The sequence below is a fragment of the Plectropomus leopardus genome, chromosome 8, assembly GCF_026936395.1.
Source record: "Plectropomus leopardus strain MGB_pleo_1.0 chromosome 8, ASM2693639v1, whole genome shotgun sequence".
Lineage (NCBI taxonomy): Eukaryota > Metazoa > Chordata > Actinopteri > Perciformes > Serranidae > Plectropomus > Plectropomus leopardus.
Genome location: NC_142183.1, coordinates 27,994,004 through 28,021,632, shown reverse-complemented (window position 1 = coordinate 28,021,632; position 27,629 = coordinate 27,994,004). Strand labels below are relative to the sequence as shown.

Below are 27,629 nucleotides of genomic sequence, written 5' to 3'. Positions count from 1 at the left end.
CAGACATGGGATTTGTATCCTGCAGGGGCGATGTGTCACTTCCTTTTGTGCTGGTTCTTGTGGTGAATGAGACAAAAGGCTTCATCAGTCTCTAACTATGGCAATTTTTAATACATATGTGCAATTCAGGTGAATCGGGCAACCCATCGGAGAGAAAAACGGACGGAGACAGACAGACAGATGGACAAGCAGAATTTATTTCATTTTATAGTAGGATTAAAGAAATACATAACTTTGTTTAAAATAAAATAAAACTTCTTGCCTTTAGTTTTTGTCAACTATAACTTACAAGTATTAGTCAATAGATAAAGATTTACTTTAAATCGAAAGGGGTTCCTTTAGTATCTACTAGCTACCAACAGCGATCTAACTTGCTTTACATTTACATGATAGCTCAGGTGCTCAAAGTACATGTCTGTTCAGAATAATTATTTTTAGATGTTCATCTACCTATATTTTTATGAGTATGCTTAAAATTGCTAAAGCATTTTTCAGAATAAAATGTTTACGTTTTACCTTCCCTTTGGTAATTTTATGTTAACGTTTCTTCTTATTTAATCACTGTATACAACAAAATATCATTTGTTATTTGTAATGTTTGTAATGTATCTTTCTCACCATATGGTCGCCGTAAACATCTTACACATAACAGATGATGTTCAGCTGGTTACAATGTGACTATGACATTAAAATATGCAACAAAACAGATCAAACAAAAGGCCCTGACAAGGATTACTCGTTGGGGTTTAAGGGTGATAGAAAATGCTGTAATTACCTCTAGTCTATTCAAAGATAGTGTTGCTGCTAATAGGTGCCACTTCAGGCTTACATGCTAATTTATACATTATGTGTACCTCATATTTACAATACACAAGTTGGTTCAGTGCCATGTGATGGGGCAACAAGGGATCCCCCAAACCAAATCCTGCTTTGAAGTCCCCAAAAGCCTGGGGCTTACTCTCTCATGATATGCACCCATGTTGCCTTAAAGTATACTTTTTAAACTATACACATGACACTAATATTTTGTAATCTTAAAAAGTTACTTACAGTATTCACACATCCGGGAGACACACAGAGTCACATTACTGATCCTCGAATTATCATCTTGAACACTATCTGCTATAGACTCTCTGTCTATACGCTTGAAAAGGGAGGGGCGTACCGGGGGTTAGTTGCAATCTGCTGTCTTACATGAGATTTTTTCAACTTTTTCCCCCTGTCTATTAACTGCCGTCAGTGTGTCAATGTTTGACAGTCTTGAGCTTCTTGTAAATTGTGATCATTTTAAAAAGACATAAATAAATGGCTAAACTACATCACATTGTTTTTATCTTAATTTGCCACCCTTGTTAAAATAAATGGAGCAAACTTGCAGTACAGTGTCTGGACTCCTGCATCTTTACATCAAGGACCACCAATAAGAAAGTGCGTAGCTGTGTGTGATTTAATGTCCTCCATCTCACAATGTCAACTTAACGTAACCCTCACAAAATACTGCTGACTGGGACTTCATTTTTAGTCATTTGCATTGATTTTGAATTAGGCTGTCTCACTTCTGGAACCAGGAAGTTCTGCTGCAGCCGAGCCACTGACCATCCATTAACACTTGGGGATCTTTTCTACAGCAACACTGTTTGGGACCTCCAGTTAGCAGAGGACCCCCCCCCACCTGAGAAAGGTCACGGTAGAGGTGAATGGGAGTGGACCACACACACCTCCTGCCACAGAGAGATTTATCAAGCCAGCTTTGCTCCCCGAAACACATGGTTAATTTAGCAGCCATTACAGGTGACATCTTGATGAATAGAGAGGGCTGTTCACGCATACATAGGCAATAGGCATAAACACACACACAAACACACACGCACACACACACACAGAGAAAGAATAATGGTCATTTTACTGCAGTCTGCAGGAGGACAGGAGATAAAAGTTAGTGTTGGGAGAATGATGTGTCAGGATGGTTTCATTAGCTCAGAGATAGAAGACTCCTGTCTGTGCCATCAGCGATCATTCTGGGGGGAAGAAAATATTCCTCACCGCCGGAGACGGACATGTGCACTAACACGGTGACAAACTATCATGTTTCTTAGCCCTGTGCACCAGAATAATCCTGGCTCTGTAATAAGGGCTCCTGCCGCGGGATTGAAGAAATTTGAATTGCTAAAAGTTGAAGCGCACCTGAGTGTGCATCCCCAGAGGAAAAAAAAAAAAAACAGGTAACTCCACGAGACAACAAACCATTGCTCATCAATCCCTTCACCCCTTTATTATCATTCTCACCCCTTGCAACTGATATGTATTGATTTAGTGCAGCTGCCCTTCACTGCTTTGAGTGGGAGGTTCCACACACACCACAAATATTTGATCACTGTCAAACATGTGTTGGCTGGGTCTGTGACAAACATACACTAAGCCGCTTCACAAAGGGCTGTCTATTCAAACCAACAGATGATATAGAGTTGTTCTACCCACACACGCAGGAAGCAGTCTGCCTACGGTTGAACGGCAGCCCAGAACCAGGAGCGGATAGAGAATGTCCTTTATGAGGCGGCAGCGACTCTGCTCATGCTTCTATCTCTGCGGCAGGCTTGGCAGCGTGCACAACAGACGTACAGACAGACAATAGAGAAGTCTCTACGGAGATCAGCCTGCACCGCTACACAGCCACCACTTTTCTTTTTTTTTTCCTGCAGTCCCGGTGCCTGCAGGGACACGGTAACCCTTTAATATACATTTTGAAAACATGGATAAATTAATTTTGCTGCGCTTTGTTGAATTTCAAAGTGCTCTCAAGGACTAGCCACAGATGCAGTGAAAATTATGCCGTGTAAATGAAATTAAAAAGGCCCAAGAATACATAACTCCAAATAAAAAAAACACAAAAAAGTCAATACTATGTCTGTCTGAATCATCACAGAAACAATTAGATCAAGCACATCAGATGCAAACTTCATCTGATCATAGTGTTTCGCCACTTTTTTCTTCATCGCGGAGTGAAGCGGTGTCATTACCTTCGGCACTCATCGAGATGCACCCTGAAGGTCAGACCTGATGAATTGGAGAGACAGCTCTGTTATAGAGAGCGGCCATTATCCATGATACTGAAGGAGATTATTCACTCTCCTGAGAAAGGTGAGGAGAGGACAGGAGAGGCAACACTGAGGAGAGAGGAAATAAAGAGAGGAGGTGTAGACAAAGATTAAAGGAAGAGAAATAAAAATAGAAGAGGGGAGAGAGGGGGGGATGGAGAGCCACATCCAGCGGGCTCAGAGAACACCTCAGCGAAGAGTCACTGTGAAATGTTGATAGCTGATTGGTGACAAAACTCCCCTACCCACTTAAAGCTGACACCTCGGTGCAACTGTTTCTCTCCGCAGCAGGCAGTCGGGGATGATATCAGTGTACCAGAGAGAAGCTCGAATACTCCCAGCCCAGTTAGAGCTGACACCAGGAAACAGTCTCCCTCCTCCGCTCCCCTCTGTCTCAACTCAACATTTTTTCTCAGCGGAGATGTCCTCTGACAGAATTCTGTGCTGAAACCACTCCACAAGGCTGTTAGCCGCAGATATCCCCTCAGGCTGGAATTTAAGGAGGGAAACGCCTGCTGGTTTGAGTGAATTAAAATGAAGCTGATCCGTAACCTTATCACCAAGCAATTTGCCAATAATCTTAAAACATGAGGACATCCTATTCTGCTCAAACATCCCCGTAACTTATATTTGGAACAGGGGCATAAAAAGTGCTGTGCTGAGCCAGCCAGCCTATGGGATATCCCATCCTAATAGGGGTCTTCTTGAACCCTAAGCCCATCTTCCAGTCTGTCTCTGCTTCTCTCTGCAGGCAGTGGTGATGAAGTGTTCTGCGCCCTGCAGTAGTCCAGCGGTGTGTCATGCATGATAAAGAGCAAGAGATTGTGGGGGAAGCCTGGGGAAGGCTGTGCAACCCAGCTGCTGGTACAAAGCTGCAGGCCAGAAGCCATGCTGTAGGCCGGGGGGGTGAATAAATGATTTGAATGGCAGTAAAACTCATGCAAATGTGCTCGGCCTGCTGCATTAACATACAGTCGCATTGCGTGAAATGACACGCATAAACAAAGGTGAGTGTCTGGATTTATCCGCAGATACAAAAGTAATGCTCATGCATGCGTGCACACACAAATACACACAAGCAAACACCAGTAAAACTCTGTACATCCATGCATACACGCGTGATGATCTACAAGCGATGAATACTGACAAGCACAGGATACTGAGGGAAAAACAGTCTGTTTTTCTTCTTCTGTGACACATCACGTACATTCACACCTTAACCTCTAATGTATTACACTTATATCTGAGCCACGGAGGTGAAAAGATGAATTTAAATGAGTACAAAACCTTAGAAAAAGTACACCTTAAATCAAATTTAGGGAGATTTTCAAAGCAGGGTACACGAAGGGTATGCAACAGTAGACTCCAGAGTTCACTTAGTGTGTGTGTGTGTGTGTGTGTGTGTGTGTGTGTGTGTGTGTGTGTGTGTGTGTGTGTGTGTGTGTGTGTGTGTGTGTGTGTGTTATGCGTGTACTTCAGTCTCAAAGCTCAGAGGATTAAATTAGAGAAGAAGAGGGTCCTCTGTTGTGAACAGGGGAAAGGTGGACCACTTCACAGGTCACAACTCCAGACTCCATAAGCACTCCGGGCCTCATTGAGAGGGAGATCTCAGGGGTCTGGGGTGGACAGTATGACCTGAGGTTGGCCTGGGGAGCCCACGCTAAGACGGGCAGACATCACTGAACAGGTCAACCGCACTTCTCAAGGGTGTAATTAAAAAGTTAGAGGTGTGATTTTTGCTGTTGCTGCAAAACACAGTACAGTATGTTGCCCGAGGCGAAAGCTGCTCAGGTTTTCTCAGTGAGCATTTGTATTTTGGCTATCTGAATTATTTAAACATTAACATAAAATTGATCTTATATTAAATTCAAAATGGTAGCTTCATTTTATTCTTTATCCGTAGTTGAGTTGACTTTGTTTCGCCTGCTTAAAATTCAGATAGATCACACAGAATATATATTAAAGTCTTCTCTGCATGGTTCATCTTCATCGATTTTTCTTCCTGGAACTACAATCAGTTTAAGGCAGCAATAACCAAACTTCATGGCACGCAAAATGAGGCAGTGTGTTCTCATGAGCCATAATCACCATTTGTATATGTCTTTGGATTATGAGCAGGCTGACCTAACAATTATTTTTTCTTTGGAGATTTAGGTTTTGAGCCCTGAGGAGGGAGAATTATTCAGTATTTACAAGGAAAAAAAATCAAACATTAAAGGAGTGTCTGAGAAAAATAAATACAACTTTGTAAAATATTTTTTTGCTCTCCTGTTCTGAATATTTCTTATTTTACTACCACTCAGATTTATCCTGTGGCCCCCTTGAGGTCCTAAAACCCAGGTATGGAAGAACTGGTTTAATTACTCCTGTCTAAGGGCCTTTAAACATTTATTAGTATATTGACATGCACACTTGTATCCTGGTTTTGAGTCTTACGCCCGGGACACACTGCATGTGTGAGCAGCTGACGAGTGTCGTAGAACCCGGTGGGTTTTTTAGGAACCCGTGTTAACAGATTAGAGCAGCTACACTGCCTGCATGAGCAGCACTGTTAAGGTGCGTCGCAGCTGCCTCCGAGTTGCAGCACATCTAGAGAAACAGTGGCAAGCAATTTTTTCCATGTGACACATGCGAAAATAGACAGTGAACATGGAGTATTGATGATTATATTGAGATTATACCACATTTTACGGCAGTTCATCTATACCCGTCATAGACATTAGAAAATACTAATATATCTGTTTTCCTCAACCTTTCCTGTCTCCATTCCAAAATAAAAGCCCTCTGACAATGTTTCTGTTGACAGAATCCCATCAGTTGATGACTCAAGGCATTTTATTGTGAAAAATTACCGTGTTGTTGACAATGCAGGAGATTGCAGAGCTTCATAAATGAGTGGAGTATGTGCTTATAATTGTAGAAGTACAATACTTCTAGCAGCAGGCAGCCTGCAGAAGCATTACAGCGACAACACTGCCAGTGTGGACACCACAAGCGTGGAAGACGCAGCAGTTGATGTACAATGAATGAGAACAGCCTGTTCAGGACATGACCAGGACATGACGTTTTACATAAGAAACATGGTTATTCATGACTCTAACACAGTTGTTGCCTCAGCAGCATTCGAGGAGAGCAAGTAAATACATTTACTCATGTACAATTCTTAAATGACCATTTGTATATGAATTACTCACCCTCTCAGGATAAATTTGTGGACAAAAAGTTTTTTTTGGCATGCCCCTGGTAAACAAAGAATGATGCTTGATGAATTTAAATGGGATCACGTTTAACAACAGTACAACTATATCACATACCCAAACTCTCACAGAACTCAAGCAGTATTAGCCATTGCTATTTTTGGATTCTTCATTCACTGGAGGAATGAAGAAAAATATAACATAGGGTAATTAACTAATATATAAATGCAATACTGCACTTCCACTCCACTAGTTATTTGACAGCTGCAGTTATATGCAGATACAGAATTTTAACACAAAACCAATCATCAGCTAATAAAATGTGATGCATTGCTACATATTAAGCTACAGTATATAAAGTTGTTACAATTAGCTCCAGCTCCACCAGCTACAATATTAAAATGCAGCCTCCGCTGAACTGACATATAAAGGTCAGTTTACTAGTGATGGAGAGCAGCAATCAGCCTTTTAAAAACTAAAGAAGGTCTCCTGTGGCTCTAGACGAGCCTTGTCAGGGCTGACAAATTAACTGATGATGGGCTTGCCGACTACAAATTTATAATGAAAAGATGCCGGTTATTTGGACGGTAGTATCCAGATCCATCCATAGTCAGGTCTCATTTGAGGCTATAACAGCCATTCCTGCTTTAATTTGGACTGGTATCTCTCTTCCAAGTTTCCCAACTTTTTGGACACAGAAAGCTAAATCATTGGAGTGCCCCTTCAAGATTCTGCTTATGCATTAGTAATAGAAATTTGGAAGTACAGTATAATATTCTAAAAGGAGTCATTCTGCATACTGAATAGTTTTTCTTCTGCCACTTTAATTACATTTTCCTGCTAATACCTCTGTGCTTCTCTGATGTATGTCCCACTTTGTCAAATACCTATTTTTTTGTCTAGGTGGTCGGACTGAATCACCAACTCAAAATGTCGTTATTTGAAAACCTGGGAATGAGACTCAACAAGGAACCACCTGTCTCCGGAGTTTTTACAGCATCGCTATCTACCACATAATTCAAGTGCCAAAGCACATGGTTGACAATGTCCAAAAACCTGGATAAGGTGTTTGTAAGCCACAGTATCACAATTTCTATCAGCAGTGCTCAAATAATAGCAAAAGTAGCATATCCAGGTTTCTTAAAACTGGGATAAGGAATAATCCAAGTTTCATAAACCTGCATGAACAAAACATAACAGAGATACTGTATCTACAGCAAGGATACTAATGTGCATATCAAGAAATGTTCAAGGTTTTATATATTTTTAGGGCTGGTGTGATGTAGCACATCTAGAGAAACAGTGGCTCGCCGTTTTTTTAACACATGACGCGTGTGTTTGTCAGCAGAAATTGATAGTGAAATGATATATGATACTGTCACGGAGATGAGAAAATACAAAGATGTCTGTTTGACTCCAACTTCCTTGCTTCCCTTTCAAAACAAAAGCCCTCTGACTGTGTCTCTGTGGACAGAATGCCATCAGTTGCTGATACAATGCATTTTATTTTTGCAGTGTCGCAGCAGCGACACTGCAAAAATGCACTTATTTTATAGTAAGATGTTTTGTTGGGCTACTAGATTTGTTACTGTCACAAAGAGTAACTGTTTTGTTACTCCTCCTAAAAGTGACTTGAATTTTACATTGTTTTATTTATTTTGCTGTTGGATTGCTAAATGTAGATTGCACTACATTCCTTTTACTTGATTGGAACAAGCTCTTGCAATAATTTTATTTTGGAGACACTTTATATCAGACTGTAAAGCAAAGATTACAGTTAAGACTGGGCTATTCTTGTCGGGGAATAATGCCCTGCAGTGTATACTATACTGATTGAAGATGATTGAATAAAATACTGAAATATAAATGACAAGTTTTAAAATGCTATTTTTGGTATTCGTTGTTACATTAATCATGTAATAAAAGAATAGTAGTTAGATCAATAAAAATTTAAAAAATCAATAGATTAATCGAAAAAATAATTGATAGATTAATCAACAAATCATTAATCGTTAGGTGCAGCCCTATATTTTTGATGCTGAGGATTAGTACAGAGCTCTTGCAGATTCTGATTATCACAAACACTGATTATAAAGAAACTATTTCCTGTTTTGGTTTTAGTCTTTAGAGGACTTGATTAGTAAACAACGTGTGTTTACTAACGCCTTATTTTCACACAGTTTTGTTTTGTGTCCGCATTTCTGTATAGAAGCCTATACAGTGTACTCACGCTAGTGTCCAATGCAAGGAAAATGCATCTCTTTATGGATGAATAAAAACACCACCACAGAAATGACAGAAAAGTTAAGTGTTTTTTGCTGTGAAATAAAGCATGTTTATGATGATATTGCTGTTAATGTTTTTTTGGTGTTTTTTTTAGGTACTGTTGATTATGTATGTGTATATAAAGAGCATGGACAGAGTGGTTTAGTTGTGGGGATAGATGCTGGGGCTGAGAGTTGGTTTATGAGGTTTATTGATGGGTTAGAATAGAACAGCGGTGGGACCAGACAAGCAGCTTGCTTCTTCCTACTCCTTTTTCGATACGATGTGGTAATTCATGTTGCTTATTAAAAATCTGTAATATTTGTTCACAATTAATTTTAGGGTTTTTTGTTGTTTATTTTTTTAGTTTCCATATGTGCATGGAGCAGTACAGAGACAAAAATAGGATGAATAATTCATGTCGATAAATAAGTGAAGAGTTTGGTCTGTTAGATGTGAAGCCAATTTTGAGAAATATTTTGTTCAAAGACGTATGATCCAGAATGCATGAACTCTAAGTTACACATGCTTCCAATGTTAGCTAGCTCGCTCAACGTGCTGTCAATCTTTTCACTAAGAAAAAAAAAGTATAAATAGAGTTGCATTACATTCATCAATCCGTTGGGTTATTCTATTTTATGCTAACTTCCTGTGGCACAGTGCATACAGTCTGCCCGAAACATGGCTGAAATGCAATATTTTAACACACGATAGGCAAATTCTGGACCGGGACAAAAAAAACTAAAACAAGGAGTTAAAATGGACCCCTGACTTCACTATTTCCAGAGCATAAGGTCAATTTAAAGAGTAGCCTTAGTATTAAAATATTCTTACCTACTGCAGAATTTCTACATGAGCTGGCTGATCCTTTGCCCGAACCAGAGGGAGACACAATCTGACTTTTTCCAAACTAAATCATATTCTCTTACATTTTTTAAGTCCTTTGCTGCATGCCGTAAAATCGCCCCCAGAAAAGACTTTTAACTTGATGTTTTTAAAGGGAGAATCGCAGTGATTGAGAGCAGACAGGATCTCATCTAGCATTTATTTTGTTATCATTTTATTTAGGCTGATTTAATCCTTAACAGAACATCTGCTATAGTAAGGAAGAGCTTTCAGCAGCTGTTAATAAACTATGAGCTGCCAGTCATGTCTTCAAAGTCCCCCCTCCCCTCCCTCTTCATTTCCCAGAGGGACAAAGCAAGGGGGAGAGAGAGACAGAGAGTTAATCAAAGTAGTAGTCTTGCAATTAAGTGACAGTGAAAGTTACAGGATTGTATCTTGAATCCATTCGGCTTACTTCATGCCTGAGATGAGGACTCTGAATAGGCTCAGTTGATTCTCAGGTTCAGTGATTAAGCTGGTCATGGCATATAAAGGGACAATAAAGGAGTGTTTTTACACTGCATTTTCATGTTCATGTGAATCTGTATGCCATCCTGAGGAAAGGGCTGAGCAGTACAGTCACTGTTTTGTTTTGAAAATTCATCCTCTGTCATGCATATTGAGATTAAATTCAAATGTTTTGTGATGTTCATCAGCTTCCACTATGAATAATTCCAAGAGGCTTCTATCCGGCTAAGGCAATTCGTTCTGATGGGACTGAAGGTTATCCAGACGGATCCGGAGCGTGGCCTCAGTGTATGATTACATGTTTAGCTCCGATATTGATGTAATCCTCAAAGGGTATTACCCTGTGGCAGCCTACCTGTTGATATGCATCATGGGGCTTTAAATCTGCACCCAATCTCCTGGTATCTTGCCCCTGCAGCTTTTTCTATCAAACGGCGGCGATGCGGCGCACTTCTCCTGATGGGGTGCTCCTCTTTTCTCCAGCTGCAGTTGGACAGTTGACCCTCTAGCCAAGGTGCCTCTTCTAACAGATCTGAATGTTTTATTCATGGCACCTGTAGAACACAGTAAACTACTCGACCACAACCAAAACAAAACGGCTCAGTCACCTCAAGAGAACCACTTTCCCTGTTGAAATAAGACACCTCACATCTCTGTTGTGGCAGTGCTGTGATCCTCATACCATGCAACAACCATGCTGTGACAACTAAATTCATTTCCCTGGATGGTCTTACATAAAATATTCTCATGCTTTTTTTCACCACTCTTTTTGAGTAAGCATTTATTCTTATTTTCTCGTCGTCAAGGGTGGAATTTTTTATTTATTTCTAAAATAGCCTTGCTATAAGTTTCTTTTTTAAAGGTACAGTGTGGAGGATTTTGTGCATCTAGTAGTGAAGTTGCAGATTGCAACTAACTGAATATCACTTCACTCACACTGCCTTTTCTAGGCGTGTGGCCTTCAAGTAACGCAGAATTGCAAAAGGCGCTTCTGAGAGTCAGTGTTTGGTTTGTCCAGTCTGGGCTACTGTAGAAACATGGCGGTGCAACATAGCGGGTTCCAACGGAAAAAGGACATGCTCCAAGTCCCCAGGAGGAGCGCTTGTTCTTACATAATGGCCAAAAGTGGAATTACACCATCTGGGTCCATCACAAGGTGCCATGGGACCCAGAAAGACTTTTTCCCATTGACATAAATTAGGAAAGAGATACCTCTAAATTAGTGGATACATTTTTGTGAGTGTCAAAAGCTCCACATAACGACTCATTTCACTATCAAGATTGAATCCATTCAGTTCAATAACAAGTGGAAAGTCTACAAGAGCCACAGGATTGAATTATTTGCCTGCCATTCAAGCTAGCAAAGTGCTAAACCGGAAGTCAGCCGCTCCACCAGCGGAAGCTACCTGCTCAGGCACACTCGGCCGCTGTAAGTCTCTTGTGCTCATGCTCTATGGGCCCCAAGATGCGGAAGATTGGGGTACTTTCATACTGCAGAGATAGAGCATTTTTTATTTCATGAGTTACTAAGCAGCTCACATAGGAATGAACAGGGTCCTGCCTCCAGGCTGTATCTAGGTTTTCTTAATACATCCATGACCTGCTCCCTCTGCAGATATGAGAGGCTCATTCTACGCCAATGACAAGAAAACAATTCTTAGTTTCACATGATTAAACACTAACGAAACATAATGAATAAATATTACTTTGAATTTCTGCCAATAATCCCCCTAAATCCTAAACAATAGACCTTCAAAGAATATTCAATATGAAGGGAGTGACAGTAAATTCTACCCTGACCGGAGCCAAAGTCTGGACATGACATCTTTCTGAAAAACTGAAGTGTGTTTAGGTTTTATTGTCCACTTTTAACTTGAAATCCACTGCAGCAAATACCATTAGAGATTTAAACCTTAGAGATTATAACAACAACACACGATTACCTTGATTACCTTACTTTCTTTCTTGCTGAGAGTTAGATATGAATTTTGCTAACTTTCATGTAAATATAAAGGCACAGGCACATTAAAGTTGCCTCAGAGAACTAGTGGCAAGGAAAGCCCCCTGCTGCGCAGTCTCACGTTGCCGTGTCTCCGCCAAAAAGATTGCACATCAACACACCTCAAAGACTACAGCCAACGGTCAACAGTCTGCATGAGAGGGTATAACTTTCCGTACCAACATATGGCGGATCCTCTTGATACCAGTTGGGACATTAACAAAACAATCCCATGTTGAAAGAACAAAGCGTATTTACCGTGAATGAAAACACAAACTACCAGGAAACTTTTCTGCTACAGAGTTCAATGGCTAAATAAAAGAATCTTACTATATAACAAGTTTCTTTCAACTTCACTCCCTCTTGATTTTAGTCGTTTGTTGACTTTCCTCACTTTCATTTCCCTTCCGTGCACTGAGCTGAACTGCCAATCAAAGTGATTTCATTCAAAAACTGGCTACTACTAATGAGGACCAAAGGTGCGGGACACACCGCAGTGACGATGGCGACCGACATTCACTGACCGACTGTCATTTTGATGTGTCAGGGCTTTAATGCTGCGTTCACATGGATATAGTACAGTTGCAGATAGCAGACCGGCACCACTGTACTATAAACTTACTGTATTATGACAGGAACCAGTTGCTGTTCTTGGCCAATAAATACAAATATAGAACATAAAACCTCTGAAAAAGTACACTTTTTAGTTTGACTAAGGATTAGCCTACATGTAACAGCCAGACTAGCTGATCAATCTTTAAACTCTATATTTACCAGACTCACGGTGTTGTATATGTGACTGGTATTTATCTTCCTATCAAAGTCTTGGCAAGTGACTGAAAAAGCGTCAAAGTGTCAAACTATTGCTTTAAAACCAGTGCAGCTGCAAAGGAGAAAGCATGCCTCTTTTACTTCTCCTTCCCTGATCTTTCACGGCAATCAGTGGATTTGAGCCAGGAGCAGTTTTTATCACAAAATTTCTTCTCCCTCATGAAAGATGCACGAATATCCCTCATGATCAATAACAGCCGCACCACCGTATCCCGGGTGATCAGACAGAGTGCATGATACACCTTGTGTGTGACAGCCGCATATTGTGGAATGATTGAAATTGATACAACGTCAATGTTCAGTAATCACAGAGCTCCCTGTCTCTTCTCCTTGATCATTCAGAGTGAATCAGAGTCAGTCTTTGATCAGTCTCTGGCGCTGTACCCAGGGACTGACAAAAAGAGACAGGCAGTACAGAGGAGAGGACAGACACAGCCATGTATTTACCCCTGCATTTCAATTTCACTAATGATTATTCACGTCCAGTCACTGTATAACAGCTTGGAGGAAGCCAAGTGCTGAGCCTTTATTATAGAAGATCTGAGTGAACATTATTGCTTTTGCTGCATGAAACAAACGCTTCAAGCAATTATAATGATTATCATTATCTGCTGAGAGACACGCTCGACGCAAATTGGCTCTATGTCAGTAATTAAGAGATGCACCCCTTTTTTAGAGGGGGGTGAGTGAAGTTTTCATGGTCTTTTTAAAATAAGAACGCTTGGGCAACCCTGTGCAGAATTTTAATATGCAACCTATGGGGGTTAATTTGACCCCTTTTCTCAAAAAGGTTCTACATTTGAATGTTATCACCTTTCACAATGGCTAATTACATGTAAGAAAAAGCAGCAGAGACATTTTGCAGACTAATTTGAATCATTTTACTCTAAAAGGCCAAGCAACACAAGAGATATACTGTCCAAGTCAGGTCTGAGTTGTGTAATTGTGCTTCCTTTTTTTTGCTAATTTCCTAATTCTGTCATTGGAAATGGCCCAAGATTGTGTGTGGCAGTGTGTAACAGTCTAATTTCCTCCTCACATCGAGCCAAGAGAAAGAAGCTGCATTAAAACAATGTATCCAGTACCATCCTCGTAGTAGTAACAGTAGCGCCACCAGCTAGTCCAGGTGTGAGTTTATGTATACATTAAATTGCACATTAATTTAGATTTTTATCGCCTTCCACCACTCTCACTAGGTGTTGCAGTGACAGAATGAGGTTAGGCTTAGTATGACCAAAAGGATGGCTACGGTAACAAAGCAATGATAGCAGAGCCAAACACCAGATGCTGTGATAGAAGAGCATTATTTGTTTACATCTGACATCCACTCTTCTCAAACAAAAACAATCCTCTCCAAACTTTTCCTTCACTTCACACGTAATGAAAACTTTGGAGAGGATTGTTTTAGAGCATTTCAGAATGTTGGCAGGCGAACACGCGCACCCACTGCAATTTGCTTACCAGGCCAAAATTAATGTCGAGCATGCCATTCTTTTTATGCTTCAAAAGTGTACGTGTGCTTGGAAAAATGCAGATAGCTCTGTCAGGCTGTTTGTTTTGATTCTTCTACTGCTTTAAACACAATCCAGCACAGGCTCCTCTGCACCAAACTCAAAGACATGCTGTTTCCATCTCCCATAATGAATTAGGTTTATGACTATCTATCAGCTGAACCAATGTGGTACATGTGCAATTCCTGTACTCATTCTCCCCAAGCTGGTGTTCTCTCCCTGTTTCAGACTCCCAATGCAATCAATCTGCTTGTCATATACAGATTATTTCTTTCTATCTACCTATCCATCCATCCATCCATCCATCCATCCAGTGTTGGACAAGTTACTTTAAAAATGTAATACGTTGCTCATTATACACTACTTTGGGCCAACTAAATTCCAGAAATGTTCTTTATTTAACATGTAGAAAAAGAAAATTAGGCATTCTGGTTTATTTTGAGGTGCTTACCGACTGTCAACAACTAGCCTAAAGTTAGACCCGTTGACTGCATGCAACACACCTGAAGTACAACCACACAAAACCAGGTCATTGGCCTACCAGTACTAGTCAGCTAAGATGCTACACATAGCATATAAACACTCTAGGACTAAACTCAGGAGAGGACAACAAACTTGGCCCCCAGGAAGTGCGCCACACTTTGAGGCTAATTTGACATAGTGGCAGAACCGTGTGACGACAACTTCCGTGTCTGTCATGTGATGCCATTGGCAACAAAGCCCAAAGAAACGTCAATAGTTAATTTTTTTTTTTTGTGCATCACAACATCCACAAAATGACTTGTTTCACATTACAAATTTGATCCATTTAATTCCAACAGCGTTATGACCACCTAGAAGAGCCATAGGATTAAATTGTTTTACGACATTAGAGTTAGCGGAGTGCTTAATCAGAAGTTGCCAGCTTGGCCTGTAGAAGTTTCCAAAGCGCTTGCTCTACAGGCCAAATGATATGAGTAAATATACAGTAGCTGTGGCTGGAGCAGATACATGTTATTTTAGAAGAGTAAGCCCTTAAGTAAATGCTTAATTAACATTTTGCAGGCTATGAAGAGTTACAAAAAGGTAGTTATGGTTGGTGTTAGGGTAAGGGTTACAGTTACATTTTGTTATTTCTAAAAGGAACAATGTCTAAATGTAGAATGAGTTAAGTAAAGAAATAAAGTGGATTAATGCTATGTTTGGCTTCATATATATTAAATACAGACTCATGTAGCAGGGTTCAAATTATTATCACATTAGGGGCTTTGTCTCATAACTGGTAGTGGTCACGGTTTGCAGTGGTGTGTAATGTAAGTTTCAAACAGAATGTGGCTGCAGCTATACATGTCTCCAATGATGCAGAAGTCGTACAGATCATCTGAGTAATTTTATATGGTTGAGATGAATGTTTTTGGCTTCATGCACCACTAAGCAACACTCATAAGAATGAATGGAGCCCCGCCTCCAACTCTGTATTCAGTTCTCTTTATCCATTACAAAGACAACAAACAAGCTAACCCTCAAGTTGTCAACATATCGGAGCATTACTGGCATATGTACATGTGACGTAATTGTGTAATTTCTGATTGTGTCTTACACTACTTATTATTGAAAAAAAGTCATCATGGGGCCGCAAGGTGGAACACTTTAGGCTAGTCACAGTGAGTGAAGATGATAGACAGACAGACAGACAGACAGACAGACAGACAGACAGACAGACAGACAGACAGACAGACAGATCGATAGATAGATAGATAGATAGATAGATAGACGCCGGTAGTATCTCAGAGAGAGTTTAATATTATGAATATTTTATAATTTTATGGCTTATAGTTCTTTGCATTAGGGATATGTACTAAAAAAGTCAGCAAAGTACAAAAACATTTATTAAAATGCGCATTATTTTTTGTTTATGTGATGAAGTAGATCATAATCTATTATTTAAAGCCATTTTCTATAAATATTTGACACATTTTAAAGAAAACAGACAGAAATGCTGCTGCTTAAGAGGAATGACCCCCCCAAAAAAAAAAGAATTATAAAAGGTTGTTTATTAAGCCTAAGCTTTAAAGGAAAATGGTGGAAAATAAAGCTCTTCTAATTATTCAGACTAAGTGGAGGTCACAAGTGGAAGTGGGTGGGAGGACTATTATGCGATCCTCTGCCTGCAGGTGAGTATTCTTCATGCGTTTAGAGGGGGAAATAGGAGCAGCACTGTAGACAATGCAAAAGGGCACAAAAAGAATTATAAGCCAAACATCTCACAGCAGAGAAAGAGGGAAAGAGGGTGGAGAAGGTGAAAAGAGAGAAGCAGAGGATTCAAGATTGATGTGCGGATGGAGGAGAGGAAATACAGAGCAGAGGTGTGGGTGGGTTGGAGGGGCTGTTACTTGGGTGTAGGCAGCTAGGGAGGGAGAGAAAGTGTGAATCCATGGGATATTAGATGTCCTGACCTGGCCAGTGGAGGGCGTGAGGATGGATTGGCCACTACGGACCAACTGAGAAAGCAAGAACAAGAGAGGGAGAGAGATGGGGTGATGGAGGTGTCGAGGAAAAGAAGGGAGTAAGGAGAATATCAATGGCCAGACAGAGACACGTATGGATTTCTCTTCCGTCTCTTCAGAGCCTAACTTTACAGCGGCGCAGGAGTGGATCGAATTGGGAGGGAGAGAAAAAGTGCCTGCTGATCCTCCCCAGAGAAATCAACACTTATGCATGAAAAGCTTCTTTGACTGTTAACTTTGTTTCCCTGCTCATTGTTCAATAGGATGCACTTGTTTTTTCATGTCCTTCTGTTTACAAGTCAACACAATAAAAGCAACATAAGGTGGTGACAGAAAATAATGAATACCACGTAACTGATAAAAAGCAAGTCCATGCCTCAGAGTGAACTAATAATAAAAAAGGAAATTTATGAATAAGTGTGGTTATTACAAAGTGCCTGCCTTGTGACTATTTGCATAATTCCAATTATTGCACAATGACACAGTTCCTTCCTGATGTGATTTGTGCTGACTGTTAATACCATCAGCATAAACAAAGGAATATCACATTGACTCTCAAGCTGAGTCTGTCAATGTATGCATCAGCATCCACATTATGTAAAAAACCTGGATTGTGGAAAGACAGTCCGCAGTTTTGCTCTTTGAATATTACAGAATAGAATAGATCTCACGTCCATATAGTTGATGCTTTGGATCATGCCATGATTATGATCATAATGACCATGTGTGGTGAGACTGTTTTCTCAGCTGCTGTTTCAAGGGTAAAGATCAGACCAAGAACCTCATCCATTAAGCCAACGTGGACAAGAAATTCCATGACAACTGGGTAAATTCCATCTCCAGATAAAGATCATGCACAGTGATTTTATTCTGCAGAACAGCTGCAGCTACTAAGGCCCTTTCTACACATGCAGACATATTTTTGAAAACATTTATTTTCCTCTTAAACTTTGGCCTCTTGTCTACAAACAAATAAAATGAGTTTTAGATCAACATAGATTTTGTTAAAATGCCTGCTAACGTGCAGATTTTTCAAAACTCGAGTTCTGTCCCACACAAGCTCCGCTCTCTACTGGACTCTTGTGTAACACTCCTCTACTCACAAGCACGCATTTGCATACTGAGAAAAGGCTTAATGTGGCCGGCCAATCAGGACATGCCTAGCCAAATAAATGTTGACTCCACAGTTTACAAGGAGGCGGATTCCCACAGTCAGACATCCTTTTTCTCTTCAAGGGAGTAGCCAACATGTTTTCATCCCCACTCGTCACATGATGCCGCTTCGTCAGTGGACTTCTGCGTGTAGGTATCCTTCTATGTCTGCTATTTTCATTCTGGGATGCCTCTACTGTGATGTCCACAAATGCACATGGTGACGCTGTAAGTGCTTAGGTTTAGGCAACAACGGCACATGGCAATCCACGCTGGAATGTCAACAAATGCACATGTTGGCACTGATAGTTAGGTTTAGCCGGAGGAGGCACATGGTAAGGCGTAGAATAAAAAAACAAAACATCACATTCACACAGGAAGCGAACACTGCATTTTTGCAACTCGAGAGCATCACTCGTTCGTTTGAGTGAGCTGCTTCTTCCATACATTGAAGGGGAAGTAATGGAGATGAGATCTCCAATACATGTTCTGAAAAAAATTAACATTAGCTGGTACACTTTACTGCCTGTAAGTGGGAAAATATCCCTTTTAAAAAATATCTGTATATGAGTAGAAAGGGCCTAAAGAGACCTTGCAAAGAGATTGGTTCAATTATTCATTATTTCATCATATAATTTAACTGAATACAAAACAAATTCATGCTGTTCCTGCGTTTTCGATCATATCATATGGTGAAAGCTCAAAAAAAGCTATTAAAATGACCTTGTGTTGATTTTCAGCCACTGTTTCCAGGGTCAACAACAATTTTAAATAGCAAAGGTTAAAGGGTAATTGAGTATATTCATTTATTGGTAAAGGGTCAATCCTAAATCATCTATTTTCTTATTTCTCCCTCCTAGTTGCGGTTTTATGCCCAGATTTTAAGATATCCACCACTGAAATGTCTACTGCTGCCCCAGTGGGTGCTCAAAGTTGGAACATGCCTTTCTGGTTTATCTAGATAATAGGTGTGAATATTTCTTAGGCAGAAAATAGGCCTTATTCTGAAGGGGTGAATATCTCAAAACCTCTGAAATAAAATGGAAATAATCTGCAAAGGAATGTGCAACATGGTCTCAACGCTACGCGACAGACATAAGTCGTGTCGTTGCTTTATGAGCTTGCATGGCTATTAGTAAAAAGCTGCATGTTGTTGCTTCACACTGCCTGCATGGCTGTTTAAGCTAAAATGCTGTCTGTTGTTGCTATGTTACTGTTTTGTACTGAAGTTCTGCAGTTTCATGTTGCTTTGTTGGGCTTGTTCTCTGTCTTAAGAATTCCTGTTTGTTATTGCTATTGCTGCTTTTATGGTGTCCTGCTGTCGTTGTTATGTGAATTTTATCATTTTATAGGTTTCAAACATCTTGCCAAGGACTACAGCTGAAATTAAGCCAGCTGGCTAACACTGGCACATTTACAGAATTGTTTATTAATGTGTGTTTTTCTTATAAACAAAATAAATTAAATTAAACAACTGACATGACAAAATAACTCCGCGCTGACTTTGAGTTTCACATGGCACTTCCTCCCACGTAAGTGGACACTTAATACAACATTTTTAACATCTAATAATGACCTAGATGTGTTTACACTAGAGTTGCTTTAAAGCCTGGTGTGTCTCATAAAGATTCTAAACAGTGCCACTGTCGTCATGATAGTGATGCAAGGGACACTGACCAAGCAGAATAATTGGACAACCTGGGAGGCAGACCAGGAAGGCAAGGCGGGAACATGTGTTTCTGTGATTTTATGAAATGACCCTTTAAGCTATACATGATAGCATAGAGCAGAATAGCATAGACTAGAGTGATGGCCTTTGATCCCCTACAGGGGGATCGCCTGTGAAGAAGATAATGAGTAAATCAATAAGGCTGGTTGTAAAACTCAAGTTCAGTCATGCCTGCTCAGCTGGGGGTAAGCTGTGTCTTACCGTCAGCCCTCCAGCATCAACTGAAACATAACTGCAATGTGTTACATGCGCGTTTGTTAGTGTGAGTTTCTCAGCATGTGTCACTGTGTGCATCCAAATACGTGAGTGTATTTCCAGAAGGGGGATATGGAAGGCACTGAGATGAGAGGAACGGGTATATGCAAAAGCTTCACCTGTCACATCCTTTCTTAAATACATGCCATCTTCTGTGACAGGGACAGAGGTAGAGAGGGGGGTTCAAATGAAGCTTCAGTGTTTTATACTGTGGTAGTCTGGTATGCATAAAGCAACTATTCCTTCCACTGTGTATCTCGAGTGTAAAAACGATGCTGAACTATGATTTCAGCTGTAAAGATTATAGTTTGGCATTTTGTAAAATACGCTTATTCAATATCACTTTCTTTATATCTGCATATGAAGCTACAGTCACAGCCAGCTAGCTCAGCATAAAGACTGAAAACAGGTAACAAAATCTGTCCAACCAAATGAGATATATAACCTGTTAATTAAAAGGTCCAGTGTGTAGGATTTAGAAATGGTATGTAATATTCAAAACTATGGGTCCATTAGTTTATAATCACCTGAAAATAAGAATCACTCACACACTTATAGGGGTTTTTTAAACATAGAATGAGCTATTTATACCACATACAGACCATGTCTCTTCCAAGGACTAGGCCATGTTGTTTCTATAGTAGTCCAGAACAGACAAACCGCCAACACACTTGGTACACAGGAGAAGTTTTAGTTCTGCAATCTCACCATTAAATCCTACAAATGGTCCTTTAAAATGCTTTGAATCTGCTGATGGGTCCATTTTGCTGTTTTCAGACATAGCCAGGTCTCCCACTGTTTCCAGTCTTTATGCTAAGCTAAGCTAGCTGGATACTGGCTGTAATTTCATATTTAGCAGACAGGTATTAAAGTGGTATCAATCTTTCCATCTAACTATTAGAGAACAAAGCAAAGCGTTCCTCCTCCAGCAGTGTTTCTAATACGTTTTATTGTTGCGCCACTGCCACAAAAAAAACCTAACTGATTTCCACTTTCCTCACAGCATGGCAGCTACAACAGTTTCCACAGTTACTTCTCTTGCTCTGCTGTCCGCCATTTTCGCTACAGTAAGTGCAAAGACCATACAGTGATACTCTTCAGTAACTAGCTACCAATACAATGTGTACTCATAGAACGGTTCGTATGATATCCTCCACAAATTTACACACAACAGTTTGTGTGATATTCTTTGAATAAGCACCCCACAAATGATATTACATCGTTAACGTACACTTATGCAATTAACGTAAACAAAGGGAGGTTAGGTGAGGCCAAACAAAGTCCCTAGGCTTAAGTTTAGGAATAGAAACATGGCGAGGCCATAGATTTAAATGACACAAAGTTCACTCAATGTTAACACCCATCTCTCCGGGGAAAGTCCAGATTTTTGTGGCCAATCCGCCACCCCTACCTGCCTCCACATAGAACTGCTTCCTTGTTTACTCCTGTCAGCACACTGATCATGTGAACACAGCCTTTCAAAATACATGGGATATTTATGAATTTGTGTGCATTAGTTTTTGTAGGAAGATTTACAGTTTCTGTCAATAGTCTGACCAATAACTACCACTATCCTCTTCCTGTTTTAGTTGCACAACAGCTGACGCACTTCCTCTGTGCCACAAATCAAGCCCTCATTTTCCTGGGAAATCATACCCACGTGCAGGCAGAACTGCATAGTGAAAGTGAGGCTTAAAGGGAGCCATTGTAAACGCTAATTGAGTTAATAAAAAACTTTGGTGTTGAACTTTTGTATTTGATGGAAAGAAAAAAACATGTTTATCTTATCAGAACTACCCTCTGTTAAACCTTTGTTTGTGTGTATTCGCCTGGCTTACTCCACTTGTACAAACCTGTACACCAATCCAAAAACACAATTTATCCGTGTGCAGTAACATGCGTCATCAAGCTTAAAGCACTCCTAAGCAGCACATCCCGGGCTGCAAATCGAACACAATCACTCGCTCAGATTCTTATCAGCGCAAGGTCAGTGAGTAAACATGTATCATGGAAACATGCTATGACCCCTGTTATACTAAGAAACAAATGCATTCATTTAAGCACTTGGACATTGGAAATTTTAAAAGAAACAACAACAAAAAAGAATTGTACAAACTGGACATAATTGGACATGTTCCTTGCACACATGCAGTCTGCGTGCTCCGTGCAGCCGAAGCATGATTTACTGTGTTAAGCTATTATTTGCCAGCAAACAAGAGCACAGAGCAGATGAAAATGCATGGCAAAGAAATGCTTCAGGTGCTTATATGTTGCTACAAAGAGACTGCATAAATTGTAAAAACTGAAGACATGCTACTAAGCGTAACAATACCACCTTGCCTTATAAGCTGAGGGAGCAATGCACTGTAGCTACATGAATGATTGCTTGTGCATTTTATAAATTTTTTGATCTTCAAGTCCGTTTGATATCTCATTCATGTGAAATCAGGCTTAGTGAAACGCTGTTCCAATTGTCTATTGGGAGCTTTGTTGTGTTTTTCACATAAAAAATACTTTATTTTGTTTTGATTCAGGTTATGGCGGCACAATTTTTTTTATTTTATACGATTACATTTTATGTCGCGCATCAAAATATGTCCTGACATACACTACCTCTTTCCCATCCCTGCTCATAACCAACCCATAAAAAATGCATCCCAAACCATGATTTCTACTTTTGACCCATTTTACATCGGGCAAGAAAACGTGAGCGGGTTGCACAAGCTACATTCTTGCCTTATGTTATTCTCGTTATCTGTTCACATCAAAGAGGCATCCAGTAAGAATACTTTAAGGATGTTAAAATTTCACAGTCTCTCAACTCCTGTAAAGGCCATTGTGCTAGAAGAGAGGACAGGAGAGGCGAGGTGAGCAGACCTTGGGTTGGTTATATATTCAGGACAGAGCTTCACTCTAATCCACATACACTCCAAGCTCTGTCCCCCATGTGTGCCCTGCCCTTAAGAAGACAAACAATGGATATCCTTCACTCTCCTCTAGATCACCTCTTTCAACACATTATCCTTCATCTATTGGCCGTACTCCCTCTCTTTCTTCATCTTTTCCACATACACAATTATCTGTATATTTTCATGTAGAGCAGAGAGACCCATCAATATATATATGTTTTAAAAAAGAGCGTGTTTTGCAAAGATGCCCACATGAAATGGATTTTATGCACTAAAAAAGAGCCCTGGATCACTTTCTGTTTGTGTAAGAGGGATTTTTAGTTAAGCCCAATTTAACAGTCAGTGAGTTTAAGCAAAGGTGCTCCACACTTTCTATTCTGCAGCATAAACACTCAATATATGCTAAGCCTCATTCTCTTGGTGTGCATAATGCTGCCTGGATCTCACCAAGCTCCCGTGGACCCGCACACATGGCCCCATCCTCCTTACTCCTTCTGCCAATAGCTGCCAAGGAAAATCAATATGTCAATACACATCGCAAATGTTGGGTCTTGACTTTGCAAGGTAATGTCTGCTTGTCTCTGCAATTTTGCTCCATGCGCAGAAGAAGGGGTGGGGTGGGGGGGGGCTGTTCCTTCATTCTCCCACGGACATTGGGTGGTGAAAAACATAAACATCACGGGTATTCAGTGTTGTGTTTACCACCTTGAACATGACAGGAACATTCTCTGCACGCTCTCTGCACATCCTTCACATACTCATCAGACGCTGCATTGCACAAAACTTCAGTGTTTTTAAAGTCTGACACCCACAGAGCTTGTGATTGGGAATAAAGGGGAAGCAGAATCTATCCACATCTCTGTTTCTCACTCTTTCACCACTTTGAGAAAAAGAGGAAAATGGGCTGATTTTAAATGGGAACCGCAACCCTGAAACCACAGCGCTGTATCCAGGCTTCATCCCAAGGCCCCACAGTATTTAAGCACGGTGCTGAGAGGAGTGGGAGGGAAACGGCAAGGAGGAGAAGCGGGGCTCAGCGCTAAGAGCCCAGAGACCCCTGTCTCTCCAAGAGATCGGTTCTACTCTGAAAACTCTATCTACACTTAATCCTGTCTCGTGGGGACACACACCCACACATGCACATACAAATGTAAGCACGCAAACACATGTGCGGCTGAATTATACATTCACACACAATAAGTGCACACTGCACATAATCACAGCAGCTGCAGGAGCTATCCTCTGCGGTAGGACTTGCACTGATGAGTTTAGAAGACTAGCTAAATGAGAAATAATGATATTTTTCCATACTTAATACCATTTTCTTATTATGCACAAGTTCCAGCACGTGTATCACAGCTGAATTGGCTAAGGGGCTGATGGCTTGCCAAAAGCACATGTTGAAAGGAGTCTTTTACAAAACATATGAACCTTCTCCCAGTAGAGTTCTTGCGCAGTACAAAGTGTGTGACAGATGAGTAAAGCTGGAACATTTTGAAACATCTTCAAGAGTGAGGGTGCCCTACCTTTCTATCTGAATATGCATGAAGTTTCAAATTAGCCAACCTTTTTTTTTTTTTTGCATTTCAAATACAGGTATGCTGCCGCCTCAGTTGTCACATACCGCGCTCATATCTGACAATAAAAAGCTTGAAACTTTCATGCATGCTCGGTTTTCATATTTTATTTAGATTTAATTTTCTATCATCAAGCACAAGGAGCACCGAGGCTAGTTTGATCTTGGGTTTTTTTAAAAAGAAGTTTCATGAATAAGGGCACAAGGGAGAGACCAAACAACCCTGTCAGACACCAGCAGTGTCTGAAACCCATCAAGGTTGCTTTCTCTCTAGGGATTGTTAGTCGCAGCCACTCTCACTGTCTTGTTCTGTTTTGATCCAGGCTTAGCCCTCAACATCTTTTTGGATGATCAGTGATTTTGCTGCAAAAGGTGACTCATGAATAATAATGTTTTCAAGAGAGGTAAATTAATTCTTTGGCGCTGTGTCAATACCTGGAATAAATACAACAATGACATGTCTCCAATTTTAGGTGAAATTACCATTAAAGGAAACTGCTGGTAAAAAGGACACTGGCCTAACCGCTACTCACCACAAAAATGTCATCCATATAGAAAAGGTTTAAAATGCTCCTTAACAGATACTATGTATGTTTGTTTTTTTTGCATTTTAGCAAGTAACAAGTGCCTATGTACACATTAAGCAGATAATGTGGTGGTGTTTAATTGCAACTGTAAATCACACTTTCACCCTCTTTTGGCTTTATTTTGGTCTCCACCAACCTCCAAGCAAAATAGATCTTGGTCTTACTTTAAGTTCAGGGTTGAGGGAAAGCTGAACGAAGCACAGCACAGAGATATTATTACTGAAAACTAGGTCCAAAACGTTCAGGGTCTCAGACTGGACTAAAGGTTCAACTTCAATGAGCACACAGCCAAGACAACGCAGAAGTGGCTTAGGGGCAACTTTGTGAATGGCCTTGTGTGGCCGAGCCAGAGCCCTGACTTAAACCACACCAAACATCTCTGGAGAGACCAGAAAACTGCCGTCTATGGCCGGTCCCCATCCAACCTGATGCAGCTTGAAGAGGATCTGCCGAGAAGAATGGCAGAAAATCCCCAAATCCAGGTGTGCACAGCTTGTTGCTTCATACCCAAGAAGACTAGAGACTGTAATCGCTGCCAAAGGTACTTCAACTAAGTACTGAGTGAGTGAATTTTTGGGCATTGAGTGTGGCGTGATGAGAGAAAAGAATGAATTTTGACAATTTTTGTACAGCACAAGTATTAGCATAACAAAATGCGCAATAAGAAAACCTGTATGAATACTTTCTGAATGACCTGTAACATTGTTTTGTACAAGCTAGTTGCTAAATTTCTCTGTCTGCTGTCTGGACAGGTAGTGTAGTATCAGAACTTTTTTCATAAAAATGTTCCCTGATGCTAGAAATGAGGTTTGTATTGGGAAGTTATGAAAAGGAAAAAAAAAACAGCTAAAAAAAACAGCTTATACTGGTAGCTGGGTTTACCAGGTTTTAGCTGTTTGAAGATGGTCTTATATGGTCCTGACCCAGTTCTTGCTGGTCTTTGATAGTCTGGCTAGGTTGGCCACCAGCCAGACATGATGGTGTGACCAGCCTATCAAGCTGCACACATTTATCTGTATACATATCCAATTGCTTTTCATACTTCTCCCGCATGACACTGTTATTTCTCCATACTCAAGGACACTGATTTGGTTTAAATTTCACTTAAACTTTAAATGAATAAACCAGCTAGACCAGCTAATCCATCAAAAATCATTCAAAAACATACCGTAAACTGATTAAACAAGCTGGTCAAGCACCAGTTTAAACTGGTCAAGCTGTTTTGTTCAGCAGTTTTTTTAACCCAAACATTAATTTGAATGATACCTATCAAAAGTTACAATCAGGGCACATGCACTTTTGCCACTCTGGTAACAAAAACATTATGCTGCCCCCATATTTGCAATGTTGACACCACCAATAACACACAAAGACCAACATGCCATACACAGAAGGCAAACAACTGCAACAACAAATGTGAATATGGCTTACACATATGGCAAATGCTCAGTGCAACAATTAAGGGCTTAAAGTGTCAACACCATCAAAGCATGCATGTCTCACCATTCAGACATTTTGCGAATAGCACATATATCTTCATGGTAACTTCAGCAGAGTGATGACAGCACATAGCTTTCCCCCCAAAAAAATAACACAATTTCAGCTCTTCAAACTTAATAATACCAGTGCAAATCTCTCTACAATACATCTTTACTACAAGAGAGCAAAAAAAGCTTACCTTTTAGACGTTTACGCAGCATTTTGCGAGGCCAAACTGATGTCCAACTCTTTACTTTATATGCTCGGCTGAGTTTTTATGGGCGCCAAAGATGCCTGACGTACTTCCCGTTTTCAATACGTCTCTTCCAAAAGCTTACTTCTCTGACTGCCAAAAAAACACAATAGCAAAACGCAACGTCCCTGTCAGCTAAATGAACGACACTGGGCCTTTTCAGACTCTCTTCATTTGTTAACATACGACCATAATGACACACAGAAGACTTTCAGCCTGTAACTTTACGGCTAATTTATCCCGATTTATCCTCACTCTCATTCGTATGACGTTTGTTTTTTTCTCCGAGGACAATCAAACCTGTTGTCTGTCAGCCAGGCTGCCATTGGCTCGTGAGAGCTGGGGGGGCGGGAGGTGAGGGAGGGAGGCGGCTGCGGTGCAGCGTGATTGACACATGTCTCAACAATTCATTGTGGTCACAGAAAGCGTAGCCAAGCTTGCTAGGAGCTTGTAGTTACTGTTATTGGTTACTGTGCGATTTTACTCTCATCAGTAGCTGGCACACAGACATTTCGCCAAAATGCCGCCCTACTCCCCAGTTCGCCTACATGGACCATATGACGGCGCCAGCAGTGTGAGAAAAGGTAAAAAAAATAAATAAATAAATAACACTTCATTTCTCAATCTTTATGTGTGGCTGTGTTAGGAAAACCATAGTAGCAAAAAAAGAAAAAAAATAATCAGTTGTCATTAGTTGCACTTTCTGTGCTATGTCTCTGGGCAACAGATTTGGAATGTGAGTTTCGGACTTCAGATTATCTGGGCCTTGGCGTACTTTGTCTTTGACCAACACCTACATTAAGATGATTCAAAATCACGGACTTAAACAAATGTTTATCTGTTTATCTTAGTTTGTTAGCTTGACTGTATAGCTGCCTGAAGTTGCTGACCTGACCACATCAGTATAATAGTATTGTCAACTACTGAAGCTAAGGTTGAAAACATAAAAATG

The 27,629-nt window shown here is 40.4% G+C and overlaps 1 protein-coding gene across 1 annotated transcript in view; it reads right to left on the bottom strand.

Moving 5' to 3' along the window:
* Positions 1 to 26,938, bottom strand: part of tenm1 (teneurin transmembrane protein 1) — a 306,672-nt gene extending 279,734 nt beyond the window's left edge. Inside the window, exon 1 of the mRNA XM_088081314.1 lies at positions 26,624 to 26,938. The gene's annotated coding sequence lies outside the window, so the exon portion shown is untranslated. The remainder of the gene's footprint in view (positions 1 to 26,623) is intronic.
* Between the last annotated feature and the right edge of the window lie 691 nt (positions 26,939 to 27,629).